At 38.6% G+C, this 16973-nt stretch overlaps 1 protein-coding gene across 1 annotated transcript in view; it reads left to right on the forward strand.

The window, feature by feature from the left end:
• CDKAL1 (CDKAL1 threonylcarbamoyladenosine tRNA methylthiotransferase) overlaps positions 1-16973 on the forward strand; it is a 624055-nt gene that overhangs the window by 365093 nt on the left and 241989 nt on the right. The gene's annotated exons all lie outside the window — the stretch shown is intronic.

A 16973-nucleotide genomic window follows, 5' to 3' on the forward strand; every position in this document is an offset into this window, starting at 1 on the left:
AGGAAAATGGATGTGTGTACAAGTAACTGTGGTACTTGATGACAAATGATACAATAAATATGAGCAAAGAATATGGACAACGGAGCAACCATGTAAATGAAAAAGTATATGCTGGGATCCATGATTATTATTTGAGAAACAAGATTATGCTGTTAGGTCCATAGTTAAGAATAAGAAATCTAGTAAGTGCTGTTGGAGAGTCATGTGCAAAGTACAGAAACAACTCACTTATGTTTTTATCAGTTGTGTTCTTTGCAGTTAGTTTGTACAGAAAAATGACATTTCAGAATTCTAAAAGTTAGCAAGTATAATGGCTGAAATTCAATGTGAATGAATATTCAAAGATTATTTCTGTTGATTTGATTTGAGGCCTATACTTGTTGAGGTTGTTGAAAAGCCACCGTGCTATCAGCACCCTATTTTAGAAATTCTGAAAACAGAGTGGATCGCAATCTGATCATTAATTATAAATAATGAAGAAATTTCGCGATTTCAATTTTGTTATTCACATTTTCCCAACCAGATCTTTTTAGTAAAGGTGTGTGATTTATATGTTAACTTTGGACAGTGTGTGACTATTATGATTTGCTATTTAAAAGTAAGCCACAGGCATGTCAGTTTTTACTTAACCCTTTGACGTGGCACTTGAAAAAGCCAGTGATTCTCTGTAAAAATCAAATCTGCTAAGAGCTATAGCAGTCTTGCTATGTTTGCAGTAAATGTGAGGCATCCATCATGAAGATCAGGAGATGTGCTGGATATATGGTGGGTAGGAAGAGAAGTAAGCCCTGCCAATATACAGCTGATAACACCCCAGTTTCTTTGGATTTAAAAAATCTTATCAAATTTCAAGAGAACGTTAGTAGCTAGAGTCAGAGCAGTTCAGGTGGGGCTACAGTCAGAGCAGTTCAGGTGCGGAGTAAACACAAGGGGAAAAAAATCACGTATTGGCTCTGTGATGAGAAACCTAATATCTCTTGGAATAAACTCAACCCTTTAATTAATTGCAAGATTGCATAAACCAGTGTCGCGTTTATAGCACACCCTAATGCTCAGCATCTAAAATAGTGCTAGAGTTGTTGATCTCCGAATAGATGCTCCAGAAGAGCTGCTAAAAATCAACAGAGGACGGTAAATGTAGCTTTACGCTTTACCTGGAAGAACACAGGTGTTTAGTTCATAGATTATACTTAGAGTGACAGCAAGTTACAATTGTCATAAAATTACCTTTTAAAAATTCTTGCTTTTTTGGGCTTCCCTGGTGGTGCAGCGGTTGAGAGTCCGCCTGCCGATGCAGGGGACACAGGTTCGTGCCCCGGTCCGGGAGGATCCCACATGCCGCGGAGCGGCTGGGCCCGTGAGCCATGGCCGCTGAGCCTGCGCGTCCGGAGCCTGTGCTCCACAGCGGGAGAGGCCATAGCAGTGAGAGGCCCGCGTACTGCAAAAAAAAAAAAAAAATTCTTGCTTTAAGATATCTATAATGTTGGCCTTCCCTCCTACATTCTCATTTTCACGAGGCGAGGACCTTGTCACATCTATGTGTTGATCTACCCCACCCACTAGTGGCTCAATAAATGAATGAATAAAAGATGAATAAAGGAAGAGCCTTTTTCATAAACTAAATTGTAGAGCCCCTCTGCCATCTTGGACTTTGAAGTCGTCTGGCCAGAAGAGGCAGCCCAAGATGACAAAGTAAATGAGCTTCAAGGGTGAGAGTTTGTCCCAAAGAAAGCCACCCATTCCCCTCCACTTGATATGCAGGGAGTAATTCCATCCTGTGGTTCCACAGCAAAGGAGAGAGCAGTCCAGAGGAAACAGAACCAAAGGAGACAAACACACAAAGATGTGCTAGAACGAGAAAACCCAAGTATCTGGAAGCAAGAGCTTTTCAAGTCTTCCTCTGTCGCTTTGACAAGACCTGCACACCTTGGTGGGGGTTCTCATCCTTCTCTGAGTGGCAGAGCTTCAAGCTCGCAGTGTCCTACAAACACATCCTTCTGTAACAGAAAAGGTATCTGAGCTCCACAGGCATCACTGGCTTCCAAGTGTGAAAGAGGACATTAGGGAAGAGAGCCAACCCCATGGAGCCTAACCCCGCACCCACAATGCATCGTATTTCCCCATTTTCCTCTCACTAAGCTGAGACTGCTCTGAAGAAATTACTTGACTTACCTAAAGTGCTGAAGAAAATTCATCAATAAGAAAAAAAAAAGAAGCGGGAAAAGCTGAAAATGGGGGGAGAAATAACACCAGTGAATGACAGGTGATGATTTTTTTTTAACTGCCAGGATAGAAGGAAGCCACTCTTGAAAAACTACTCTGATGGTTTAATACACTTACGGTGAGGGTTTCTGGCGAATTGTATTGGTAGGACCCAGCCTTCTTGTGTTTCTGGAAGATGCTTCACGCTACAGACTTTAATTATCGAGCACTTCACGGGGCTGTTTTCCTTCCTCTTGGTTATGTTCACTTCACATTCACCTGACTCTTGAGATTTTTCTCTTAAACTCTTTTACCAGCTTTTTTTTTTAATTGCACAGTTTAAAGGGGAAATCATTTAAAGGAAAATACCAACGTTTCTATCATTATTTAAACGTATGGTGTGGAAAAATAGGTCTGTTGAAAATACATTTTATTAAATCTTCCAAGGGACAGAAGATACCACACTTAACGTAGGATGCACGTCTAACTTTTAATTGAGAGTCTAACATTGTGTGTGGCACTTTATATAGTAGATATTGAATAAATGTGTAATGAATAAAAGGAAAGGAGGGAGAATTCTTAATCCCTAACAGGCAAAGTCAAGTATCTAATTGGAATACCTACAAACCCTATTTTTAACTTGTCACTGCCCTAAAAAACCATATGGGATTCATTTTAAATGATGACATAAGTGTCAAAGATATCTCAAACATATCTATATATATGTATACCATATATATATGGTGGGAAAACACCCTGGAATTGAAGAAACAGAATTATAAGCTTATGTAATACTTATTAAATTTGGATATGAGGTAGAAACAATAGATAAAACAGTAGATTAAAAAATGTTTTACCTCATCTTAGGTCTGTAATACCTCTTCATTACCCATAGAATAAAGATAAGCTCTTTATCATGACATACCGGGTCCTTAAGATGCTTCCTCCACTACGTCCCTGTTTGCTCTTCCCTTTGCTACCCTTATGAGGCCTCCTGTGTAGCCTGTATTTTTTTTACCATTTTATATTCCTGCAATTTTTACTTTAACTTGTTCCCGTTTCATACTTACCACATGATGACAGTTGTTAGTATTGAGTTAATCAGGTACACTAATATTTGCTACTATTGGGTTGGCCAAAATGTCCGTTTGGGCTTTTCTGTTAAAAAAACGGGTTCTTGGGCTTCCCTGGTGGCGCAGTGGTTGAGAGTCCACCTGCCGATGCAGGGGACGCGGGTTCGTGCCCTGATCCGGGAAGATCCCACAAATTTTATATTCCTGCAATTTTTACTTTAACTTGTTCCCGTTTCATACTTACCACATGATGACAGTTGTTAGTATTGAGTTAATCAGGTACACTAATATTTGCTACTATTGGGTTGGCCAAAATGTCCGTTTGGGCTTTTCCGTTAAAAAAACGGGTTCTTAATGGAAATACATATGTTGACTAATATATATGTTGACTAATATATTGCCCCTATAGTGGCACATAAGAGATATTTTCCCTCTATGTTTGCTTTCCTGTTGATATCGCTAAGATAATAACACTGGCGTATTCCTGTTTAATGAACTCTGACCTTCTAGGTGGAGCAGCTTGTGAATTTGATTACTCTTGAAACTACATTGTTAGTTCTTCCCTCTGCGTTGTAGGTAGCCCACAGCTAAGGTATTAATTCAGACTGAACATAACACATATGAACCCAGCCAGGTGTGATGTGGCCAGTGACAGTGATGCAATGGCTACTGGTACCTGGGCACCAGAAGACACTGGTAACATTATTCAACACTGCTTAATAATAATTATAATAACATCAGTACAATTTATTGGGCGTTTATTATTTTCTAGAAACCATGCTACTTGCTATACACATATTATCTCTTTTCCTTCTTACAATAAGCTAGCTATATAGATAACATTATCCTTATTTTACTTATTGAGAAGCCAAGTCTTAGAAAGCTTTAATAATTGGCCAAATTACATAACTAATTAGCAGCTGAATGGGTTTCTAATCTTGTCTGACTCTAAAATGCTCTCTGCTATACTGAATCTTCCATAAAGCCAGCTCAGGTATTTCCTAGATTCCTTCCATGCTCTGTCAGACTCTGTCCAGCCTATCTCTGTGGGCACTCATCATGGTGCATCATTACTTATTTACACGTAAATCCAACAAAACTGTTACCATCTGTAGGAAGAGGCTGTATTGTTTGTCTTTGCATTTCAGTGCCTGTGATGACATGCGCTTAATAAATGTGTATGGAATGATGTGATGGCTCTAAGTTTAGCTGTTCTTTGACTGCATGTCTTATACATATTGAGGTACCTTCATATCTGGGCTGAGCATCTAGTTTTGGAAGAGTTTGTGGATGGTTGTCATATGTGTTTCTCACTTATGAGTCACACTTTTTTTTTTTTTTTTTTTTTTCGATTTTTGAGTCTTCTTTTTTTTTTTTTTTTTTTTGCGGTACACGGGCCATTCACTGTTCTGGCCTCTCGTGTTGCGGAGCACGGGCTCCGGACACACAGGCTCAGCGGCCATGGCTCACGGGCCCAGCCGCTCCGCGGCATGTGGGATCTTCCCAGACCAGGGCGCGAACCCATGTCCCCTGCATCGGCAGGCAGACTCTCAACCACTGCGCCACCAGGGAAGCCCGAGTCACACTTTTGTGAAGAATTACTAGATGGTGGAGGAGAATCCATCTAAGGGATATGCTTTATTATTTGCCCTGCTAAAATATTGTAGTGACAGATAGTATCTTTAGGACTACCTAGAGCAAATGAGCTCATTATATGATTATTGAATTTGTAGATTATCTAGGCTTTTAGCTTCTTTCTTCTTCTTCCTGCTTCTTAGCTTTCACTGCTTTTTATAGTCTCCATCAGAGAAGTCAGCAGTGGATGGTCAAGGAGGAGAAATTAAAATCAGGCAATTTGTCTTGTTTTTCATTTTATGGGTTGGCTGGTAGGGAAAAGATATTAAAGCTGTTGACCAGAAAGGGATATGGGAATTATCTGTGGATTTTATTTATCTAAGCTATTCTGGTTCTCCTTGTGTTATGAATAATTTAAAATAACTGTTATCTTCCTTGAAAATGCCTGTATGTCTTAAAGTCATATCAGAATTTTAGTGCATCACTTACAGCCTGGAACAGGGAGGGCAAGTTGATTAATTTGGAGTGCAAATGCTTGTTATTAAGGACTTTTCCTACATTCAAATTATAAATAAAGCAAATTGGTTATTTTAAAATTTCTATTACTCTGTAAAATATTGCTGAGTATTGGCACTCATATTCACATTGATATGCTACATTTTATTCAGCTTGAATTAAAATGTATAAGTTCTTTAAAGATTTATATTTAGTATATTTCTGTTACTTATATGTGTTACATTGTGTAAGGTTAATCATAGTGGTATTTTAAATGTTCCATCTGTTTTTGGTTGAGAAATCTTTTAGTCACTACAAGTCAGTTTCCTGCTACCCTTGATTTTTGTATATTTACTTCTATTTAAATGACCTTATGTTCCAATCTAATAGTACGTTTAGCAAAATTAATTTATCTGGTAAGACAGTAGATATATGTCAAGGACTTTTGCTGCATGGTAATTTATGAACATTAATAGTATGTTTGGCTTGGCAGACTTCTGAAAAATGCCTCATAGTTTCAAAATAATAGCAAACACAATACCTGCTGTGCTTATGTTTCATCAGAGGAATACAGAATTTCCAAATTGAAGTCAACAGTTCACATGTGTCTTTAAATTTTTTTTTTTCCTTAAGGGTTATACTTTCCAGAATAATAGAAAAATATGCAAATAGATTTTGTGCTGTTGTATACAAACTATTTCACCCTTTTGGTGAGTAGAAGGACATGCTCAGTGATTCGTTTTGAGCAAGGAAATGGAAAGGAAAAATCCTTTATTTCTGCCATCCACGTACTATAGCTTTTGGAACTCGTCAGTGTGGTTTGTGTGACTGTTGGTACCCCGTTTCTTACTGATTAGAATCATCAGCACTTTACTTCATTCTTAACCTGGCATTTGTGAATAGATTTCGAGAGATCAGTGAAACCTCTAAAACTAGAAACCAACGTTTGTGCCTATCTGAAAATTTAGGGGGAAGAAACCATCAAATATTAAAAGGATTCATATACTTAATAAAAAGCTTATCAGGCCTAATTATGAGAGCTGAGGGCAGCCCCCCTGGAAAGGAATGGGGGTTATGCCCCAGCCCTATGTGCCGAATGCCTTGACTCCTTGTGATAAACCATGAAATTTAAATGCTACTCCACGTAAGCATGATTGTGGGCTCTACCCCACATTCCACCTCTGCTCCTCCTTGGAGGGATCCGGATCTGAGCACCAGCAAAGCTTCAGTCTGGCCCTTCTACCAAAACATTTGCACCTCTGCGCCTACTTGTATCTCACCCCTTTCCATCCTGTGATCCTCACTTGTTCCCTCTTCAGGCTTCAGCTCCTAACCCCAGCCCTGCCCAAGAAGCCTCAGCTTTTCTTGAACCCAACAGCTCCTCAGAAAAACTTCCATAGCTTCTTGCTTATGACTACTGAGCTTCAGTTTGTAACGTTCTGTCTGGGTGATTAAGCCTCAGGGTAACATGCAGGCCAGAGGACCCAGAAAAGAAATGAGCTCTTAAATAGATAGACTTGATCTCAACAAATAACTCTTTGTTGCTGTCCTCACAGCCACAGACTCATCAGTTTCATCAGGAATTTTATTTTATGCTTATCATCTCAGGTATGTTTTCGGGGGAAAATGAACTATTTTGTGCATGAATGTTTCTCATGTTGAAAATATTGCGTTTCTCTGTCTTTTGGGGGAGAACAATGGAAAATGCCTTGTTTTAAGATTCTGTTTATATGGCCAGTAGTAATTTATACAGAGACCCTCCTTGTGGGCCTCCCTGCTGCCCTCAGTTACAATTTCTGAATTACCAGATAGCAGAGGAATATAAATAGTCAAATTGGCTTTGATTATCATAATACGATTTAATCCACTTTGTGATAAAAACTATCTGAACTTTGCAACCACTAATATCATTTTATCTCTTGCTATTGGCCTAAGTTTTTTACCAGTGAAATCCAGAGACATACCGATATTCATTGCCAAAAGAGATGATCATTTCCTGAAACGAAAAGAATGTAGGGACATAGGGATAAAATATGGGTCAAGATGATAAGTAAAAAGGCCTCAGCAAATGCTTTATAAAGAAACTGGTGTCATAGTCAAACATCTGGAACCATGTCTGTGTCTGTGTGTGTGTCTGTGTCTGTGTGTGTGTGTGCACATGCGTGTGTGTGTGTGTATATATATATATTGGGTTGGCCAAAAGGTTCATTTAGTTTTTTCTGTAAGAAAAAAACTTGGCTCTAGTAGCACTTAGTTTTCTTTAACTTCATCCTAAACAATTTTGTTAGATTGTATGTGACAGCTGTCATATCAGTGTGCATTAAAAAAAGACATCAAAATGGGTGAATTTTTAAAAATTTATTTATATTTTGGCTGCATTGGGTCTTTGTTGCTGCATGCGGGCTTACTCTAGTTGCAGCGAGCGGGGTCTATTCTTCGTTGCGGTGCACAGGCTTCTCATTGTGGTGGCTTCTCTTGTTGCAGAGCACGGTCTCTAGGTGCATGGGCTTCAGTAGTTGTGGCACGCAGGCTCAGTAGTTGTGGCTTGCGGGCTCTAGAGTGCAGGGTCAATAGTTGTGGCGCACGGGCTTAGTTGCTCCGCAGCATGTGGGATCTTCCCGGACCAGGGCTCAGACCCGTGTCCCCTGCATTGGCAGCTGGATTCTTAACCACTGCGCCACCAGGGAAGTCCAAAATTGGTGAGTTTTTGTGTAGCCATTTTAATATTGAGGATGAAAGAAAAAAAGCAACATTTTCGGCATATTGTGCTTTATTATTTCAAGAAAGGTGAAAATGAAATCAAAACGCAAAAAAAGATTTGTGCGATGTATGGAGAAGGTGTTATGACTGATTGAATGTGTCAAAAGTGGTTTGCAAAGTTTCATGCTGGAGATTTCTTGCTGGATGTTGCTCCACAGTCGGGTAGACCAGTTGAAGTTGATAGCGATCAAATCAAGACATCAGTTGAGAACAATCAGTGTTATACCATGTGCGAGATAGCCGACATACTCAAAAATATCCAGATCAAGCGGTGGAAATCATTTGCACCAGCTTGGTTATGTGAATCGCTTTGATGTTTTGGTTCCATGTAAGTTAAGCGAAAAAAACCTTCTTGACCGTATTTCTGCATGCGATTCTCTACTTAAACGTAATGAAAACGTTCTGTTTTTAAAACAAATTGTGATGGGCGATGAAAAGTGGATACTGTACAATAATGTGGAACGGAAGAGATCATGGGACAAGCAAAATGCACCACCGCCAACCACACCGAAGGCCGGTCTTCATCCAATGAGTGTAATGTTGTGTATATGGTGGGATTGGAAGGGAGTCCTCTATTATGAGCTCCTTCTGGAAAACCAAACAATTAATTCCAACAAGTACTGCTCCCAGTCAGACCAACTGAAAGCGTCCAGAATTAGTCAACAGAAAACGCATAACCTTCCATCAGGATAACGCAAGACCACATGTTTCTTTGATGGCCAGGCAAAAACTGTTACAGCTTGGCTGGGAAGTTCTGATTCATCTGCCATATTCACCAGACACAGCACCTTCGGATTTCCATTTATTTAGGTCTCTACAAAATTCTCTTAATGGAAAAAATTTCAATTCTCTGGAAGACTGTAAAAGGCACCTGGAACAGTTCTTTGCTCAAAAAGATAAAAAGTTTTGGGAAGATGGAATTATGAAGTTGCCTGAAAAATGGCAGAAGGCAGTGGAACAAAAGGGTGAATACGTTGTTCAATAAAGTTCTTGGTGGAAATGAAAAATGTGTCTTTTAGTTTTACTTAAAAACTTTTACTTGGCACTTTTTGGCCAACCCAATAAAGCAGAACACTTTAATATTTCAGAATTATAAATATAATTCTAGGATACTAGAAGGCTGGAAATTTACAAATTTTGATTGTGGCATACAAAATATTCGTGTTTCATCTTTTAGTATTCTAGTGTACATTTCAGTTTCTAAAGGAGGGCATTAGATACGTGATGGTTTAATATGCATCTTAAAAGGCGTTTCACATTGCTGTTTTCCCTGGATCCTTAATTTCATAGGAGTAGCTAAGAAGACTTCCATGTCACCTGTTGAAATTAGTATAGTTCAAACTCCACAATACACCATCTGTGGACTTTATCTTTCTCATTAATTTAGGAAGGCAGTTATGCTCAAACCACGGAGAAAAGCTGCCTTCGACTTTCCTTCATAAGCACAGAGCATGGCTAACACATAAGGCATTCAATGTACTTTTTTCCTTACACTTTTCTTTTGGTACTAGGATCATTTCCGTATTGATTCTTTGCTCTGATAGCCTATGAAAGGCTACCCTAGGCCATTGCTAATTCAGCACTTAGTAAAATGAAATCTTCATATTTTATATCAGGTGGGTGATGGAATTTTCTCGTGATTCATGGTGTAGAACAGAAAGGTTGGTAATGAAGTTAATGGTTCAGAGAATACTTGAGGGACATTCTGCGTATTTTTCAGAAAGTAAAATGCAGTCCCTTACTTTGCTTGTGTTTATTTTTAATATACTAAATTGTTTGTTGTTTCTAGATCCAATATGCATCGGTTCTTTTTCCCACATCTTCCTTTGTCTACCACAAAAATAATCCACATAAAAATGTTAAGCTTCCAAATTTTAAGTCCAAAATTCTTTAATGTCATTTAACAGTAATTGATGATTGTGCCCTAAATTGGAAACATAAGCATTTTTATATGATTAAGAACACCTTTATTTGTATGTGTTGAACAGAACTATCACGTTGATGATAATGGGCGTGAACGGTGTTTGTGTAATGAATCATTTTTAGCATCAGAAGATGCTGCATGTGGGCCAGAGAAGTCAAACTATTTAGAGTAATATTGAAAGTTCTCCAGTTATTCATTAGTTTAGGTGGGAAAAAAACTATTCTGTCTCTTTTTGTAGCATGCATTTTTCTGTGATTTTAAAAACACTGCGAAAAGTTTGCTGCTTGTAAAGCAGTGTTTGACTAGAGAAAGTATTGTGGATTAGAGTGTCTCTAATATATGGCAACAAAGAAGTAACTTCCATATTTACATGTTAAAATATATCTAAAAAGCAAGCTTTACATCAATTTTTTATCATACAGTCATATGGAATGTCTGCCTAAATGCTGATCAGTTGAAATTTCAGACATTAATCTTTTCATTAATTGGCTACTATATAGCCAAGCTTTGTCTTTCCACCTCAATAGATCCTTGTTATTTTTTCTTCCTCTATTCCTCTATTACTGTCTTTGTATTAGTTTCCTAAGGTGGTTGTAACAAAGTACCACAAACTGGGTGGCTTAAAATAACAGAAATTTATCCTCACAGTTTGGGAGGCCAGAGGTCCCAAATCAAAGTGTTGGCAGGGTTGGTTCCTTCGGGAGGCTCTGAGGGAGAATCTGTCCCGTTCCTCTCTCCCTGCTTCTGGTGGTTGCTGGTAATTTGTGGCATTCCTTAGCTGGTAGACATATCACTGCAATCTCTGTTTCAGCGTTAACATGGTATTCTCCTCTCTCTGCGACTAAATTTCCTCTTCTTTATAAGGGCACCAGTCACTGGATTGGAGTCCACCCTAATACAGTATGACCTCATTTAAACTTGATTACATCTGCAAAGATGCTATATTTCCGAAGAAGCTCATTTTCACAGGTTCTGGGGATGATGACGTCAACGTGTCTTCTTGTGACACACAGTTCAACCCACAACAGCCTTCGTTTGTGGTAAATAGATATTCTCTATGTGCCATTTTAATTCATATATATAATCTTTAAAATTATTTTTTTAGTGGTTACCTTAGTGTCTTAATCTATAACAGTTTAGTTTAGGTTAATATCAACTTTGTAACAGGATACACAAGTTTTGCCTCTATATATAGCTCAATTCCCTCTCCCCTTCTTTATGCTGATGTTATCAAAGTATATCTTTGTAAAATGTACACCTATCAGCGCATTCATAATTAGTGCTTTATGCAGTTGTCTTTTAAGTTAGATAAGATAAAAACAAGAACTACAAACAAAAACCACATTTATACTGTTACCTTTGTAGTTACCTTTACCTGTGCTCTTTATTTCTTCATGTGGATTGGAGTTAATGTCAATTCATTTCAGCCTGAAGGACTCCATTTAGTATTTCTAACACAGGTCTCCTAGAAAAGTATTCTCTCAGTTTTTGTTTATCGGGGCATAGCTTATCTTTTTCTTCAGTTTTGAAGGATGACTTCTCTGGATACAGAATTCTTGGTTAACAGTCTTTCAGCACTTTGCATATGTCATTCCACTGCCTTGTGGCCTCTGATTTCTGATGAGATATCAACTGTTAATCTTACTAAGGATCCCTTACACGTGATGAGATGCTTGTCTCTTGCTGTTATCAGGATTGTTTTTATCTTTCAGCAGTTTATGAGATAGCTAGGTATAGATCTCTTTAAGTTTATCCTACTTAGAGTTTGTAGAGCTTCTAGGTTACGTAGATTGTTTTTCTTCAGATTTCTGAGTTTTGGGCCATTATGGGTTCAAATATTTTTCTGCCTTTTTCTTTCCTTCTGGAATTCATATGATATGTATGTTGATATGCTTAATGGTGTCCCACAGATTTCTGAGGCGCTGTTAATTTTTATTCATTGTTTTTTTTCTTCTGTTCCTCAGACCAAGCAATCTCAATTGACCTGTCTTCAAGTTTGCTGATTGTTTCTTATACCAGCTCAAGTCTCCTGCTGAGCCCCTGTAGTGAATTTTTTACTTCAGTTCTTTTACTTTTCATACCAGAATTTCTATCTGGTTCTCCTTCATAATTTGTCTCATTATTGATATTCTTAATTCAGTGAGACATCATTCCCATGGTTTTCTTTAGTTCTTTAAACATGATTGTCTTTACTTCTTTGAACATATTTAAAATGATGATTTAAAGTCATTGTCAAGTATGTTCAGAATCTGGGCTTTTGCTGGGAGAGTGTCTATCGATTGCTTTTGTGTGTGTTTCACATTTTATAATTTTTTGTTGAAAACTAGACATTTAAATATACTTTTTTTTTTTTTCCTGCCGTACGCGGGCCTCTCACTGTTGTGGCCTCTCCCGTTGTGGAGCACAGGCTCCGGAGGCGCAGGCTCAGCGGCCATGGCTCACGGGACCAGCCGCTCCGCAGTATGTGGGATCTTCCCGGACCGGGGCACGAACCCGTGTCCCCTGCATCGGCAGGCGGACTCTCAACCACTGCGCCACCAGGGAAGCCCAACATAGTTTTTGTTTGTTTGTTTGTTTTTTTATTTTTATTTTATTTATTTTAATATCCTTTTAAATATAATGTGGCAGCTCTGGAAATCAGATAGTCTTCTCTTGACAGGAGTCATTGTTGTTGTTGTTTGTTTAGTGACTTTTCTTAATTAATTCAGTAAAGTCTACTTTGTTATATGTGGCCAGTGGAGTCTCTATCAAATTAGCTTAGTAGTCAGCTCATGATTGGACAGAGATTTCCTTAAAACCTGGAACCAATAAGTCTGTCTTTGTGGAGGAGCCCTTTGTTCATATTGGAGCATCCTTCAGTGCTCAGGTTGCCTATACCTCCATTTCACCTGCACTTCCTGTTTGTGTAGACCCTCAGACTTAGCCAGAGGTGAGAATTAAGGGCCTTCTCATGTCTTTACTGGACAGGTGCACAGCCTGGACACGCACACGTCCTTGTGCGTGCACATGGCCTTCTAGATACCCAGGAACGTGTCCGTGTGCTTCAAAATCCCCTCTGGACATCACATTCCCTAGCTTTTCCTTTTATGCTTTTTGATTTGCTTATTATTTGCTCTGTTATTTGCAGCCCCGGGCAGCCATGATGTTAAGCAATTGCGATGATTATTTTTGACAAATGCCCCTGGGAAAAAAAAGCTTTTCTACTGGGTGAGTGCCAGGTCAGGTTAAATAAGAAAGCCATGTGAGTAGAGTCTTCCACAAAACCACTGCACAGGGCAAATACTGACAGTTTTTCTGGGAATGGGGCTTTGAAGGAGCTCCAACCCTCTTCTGCCCCCTTCAGTGGCTGCCAGACTGCTGGTTTTCACCATGATTGAAGGTTGTTGGTTTTCAGGGCTACCACAGAACTGGGAAGTGAGAGGTGAGAAAAGGGCCAGTTTAAAATGCCACATAACTTTCTGTTCTTACCAAGATTGTTCCATTTTTCTGGAATAAACACTCGTCAGATTGCTGTAAGCCTTTAGTTAATTTCCAGAGTTCTGAAAAAAATTGATTCTGACCATTTTTGTCACTGTCCTCATTGCCTTTTAGGTAGGAGAGGATTTTCAGAGGTTTTTACTCTGCCATTCCTGCTGATGTCATTAAATATTACTTATGCCTTAAAATGGGCTGCTTCTGTATGTGTCAGGCCATAAGTGTATGGGGTTAGCTCAGTATTCTTCCTTAGTTTTTGTGTTCCATGTCAAAGGTACCGTCAATCACTTATGGTTCCATCTGCCCTTGTAAAGCTTTTGGGGAGGAGCTCATGTCATTAGTAGGTTACTGACAGCAAAAGATCACTATTAATTGAGTCTCTCAGTGGCCTGTAACAAACAACACCCTCACAGAAAGCACAGAGATTTGGAGACTAAAACGCATACCTCATTAGATACTTGTAGCTGTGGGCACCACACAGAGGATACTGTGGCTTACTCAGACGGAACCTTGCATATGACATTTAGTTGCTTCCCTCTCTTTCTTTATTGATTCTTTTTCTAAAAACCATACCCAATACTACTTCGTTATTTATATTCTAATAGATAGTTCAACTTCCACAGTCACTGTCTTTTATATTGTTGAAGCTACTGTAGATCTCTTCTCATGAAAATGCTTTGTTTTGGGGACTTCCCTGGCGGTCCAGTGGTTAAGACTCCATGCTTCCACTGCATGGGGCACGGGTTCGATCCGTGGTTGGGGAACTAAGATCCCACATGCTGTGTGGAGTGGCCAAAGAAAAGGAAAGAAAATGCTTTGTTTTCTTGAGAGATGGTGTCCCTGTCACTATGCCATGTTCCATCCTCTCTGTAGTCTTCCAGAAAGCTTTGCACATCAATTGATTAGGTATTTGTTAATCAGAAAGATGTTTGCTGTCGATGCTGCTTTACTAAACTAAAAAGATATCAAAGTTAGAATTAATAGCTATAGACTCTAGAGTTTGTAGAAAAACAACACTGGAAAATGCTGGTAATTCGAGGATATGTAACTCCAGGAATTAAAGAGTCATTTTGAAATTTGCAGTGCATTGTTTTACTCTCATGAAAGTAAATGCAGATTTTAAAGTTCCTCGGTTTCTTTACCAACATTTTTGTTGAAGTATCTTTATGATGTTTTTATTTATTATCCTTCTAACTTAATGGGACATGACCGTACTGAAGTGTTCACAGAAGTAGAAGACCTGAGTCTGAATCAGTTTGTCATTAATCTGGCAAATTCGTTGAATCTTGATCACTCTATTTATATTTCAGTCTTTTTAAAAAGAAACACCATTTTGAAGGGGCTGAGCTGAATGAGATAGGTTTAAATTTTTTCCATTTGACCTCTAAATTCTGAGCCTTCTAAAATCTTTGCAAACTCATTTTACTTGATGTGACCTAGAACTTAAAAGAAAAAAAATAGCATTTCAAAGAATTGTTGTGCCATTCCGTTGTCTGGTATTTGGTATGAAATAATCATCCCAGTACTTGCTTTGACAGTTGTATCATATTTATATAAGCCTGTGTCAGAGAGGCCTGGAACCCAAAAGCTTTCTGTTTCTGTAGTGAGTGTGGGGAATCACTTACTGAATTTGCATCCTCTACCTAACACCTGAGAACGAAACATTTCTTTTGGATAGCATGGCCCTCCTCACTTGCAAATGCTTTTCGTGCTGCAAATGATACAGTAGAAAAATGAAATCTACGGAAAACCACATCAAGAAGATCTCTCTCTTATTCAAGGAATGATTATTGCATAGACAGAGTATTCTGGTTCCCCACCTATGACCCTGGAGAGGAATTGGGCATCATTTTGGTGGCTGGCTTCGTGAGGCCTCAGACGTACCTCTAGCGTTCACTCTCAGTCTCCCTGGGCTTGGGGCACTCTCTGTTCTCTTAGTGAGCCTTTTCAAGTCTCCCAGGGCACCAGCTACTCTTCTTTTGTATATGGGCATGCCTCATTTTATTGTGCTTCACAGACATGGTACTTTTTACAAATGTAAAGGTTTGTCGCACCCCTGCATCGAGCAAGTCTATCGGTGCCATTTTCCCAACAGTGTGTGCTCACTTTGTGTCTCTGTGGCACATTTTGCTGACACAGAGACACATTTTAAATATTGCAAATTCTTGCACTATTTAAAACTTTTTCATTGTTATTATTTGTCATGGTGATCTGTGATCAGTGATCTCTGATAAAACTGTTTCAAAAAGATTACGACTTGCTGTAGGCTCAGACGATTGATGAGTAGCATTTTTTTAGCAGTGAAGTATTTTTTGGCTAAAGTATGTGCACTTTTTTAGACATAATGCTATTGCCCACTTAATAGACTACAGTATAGTATACACATAACTTTTCCCACCCTTTTTTGTTTTTTTTCCAACTTTGAGATATAATTGATATATAATATTGTGTAAGGTTAAGGTGTACAATGTGATGATTTGATTCAGATATATACTGTGAAATGCTTACCACAACAAGGTTAGTTAACACATCCTTCGCATCACATAATTACCACTTTGTTGTTCTTGTTATGGTGAGAATATTAAGGCTCTATTCTCATAGCAACTTTTCCACTATACAATACAGTATTGTTAACTATAGTTACCATGCTGTACATTAGATCCCTAGAACTTAGTCCCTCAAAGCCCTTACTATTTCTGTAAAGAAGTTGTCAAAAGAAAGCAGGAATAACAATAACCTACTTCTGTTTCTCCATTCTTCTATGCTTCCATTCTTTGATATAGTCCTGAATGTGAGGCTGATTTGTGTGGGGCACTGAGGGAATTTTTCACATTTCTGTGGCTTTTGACGTTTTCAGATATCACCTGGGGCATAATAGCAGTTACCCTGTACAAAGAATATTAAACAATGTATCAGCAGTGCCCTATGGGATGCTATATAAATGTAAGATTTTGTCTTATCTGGATTAGATTAACAATGAATAGAACAATGAATTGGTAGAACAATGAATTAATATCTTAGAACAATGAATTAATATCTTAGAATAGTACCTGACATACAGAAAGTACTTAATAGTTTTAGCTATTAATATTACTATTATTATATCAGAATTTTGGAATTTTACCTTAAAATAATGTATCAGATCTGAAAGTATATAACTTATTCTTTCTTTTTCTTTATGAAGGCATCTTTTGGATCAGGCAAGTGCAACTTTTAAGGATTTGCTTATCAGAAATCTCATGATTAATAGAGCAAGATGAAGTCTAGGGTCCTCATGGGGAAGGAGAAAGAGATCTAGTGAGGGAGTGAAGCAGAACTCATTGAGGAAGTGAGAGACTTTCCAAGGTGTCTGGGGTAGGAGTGGCTTATAGGTAACTAATCACTACGAGCAGAGATAAAGGGATGCCACGATTCACCTGGGCTCTGCTGTAGTGCTGCCATCTGTCTTTTGCCCATCAGAATGTCTGTGA

This window comes from Neophocaena asiaeorientalis, unplaced genomic scaffold (assembly GCF_003031525.2).
Source record: "Neophocaena asiaeorientalis asiaeorientalis breed wild unplaced genomic scaffold, Neophocaena_asiaeorientalis_V1.1 scaffold273, whole genome shotgun sequence".
Taxonomy (NCBI): domain Eukaryota; kingdom Metazoa; phylum Chordata; class Mammalia; order Artiodactyla; family Phocoenidae; genus Neophocaena; species Neophocaena asiaeorientalis.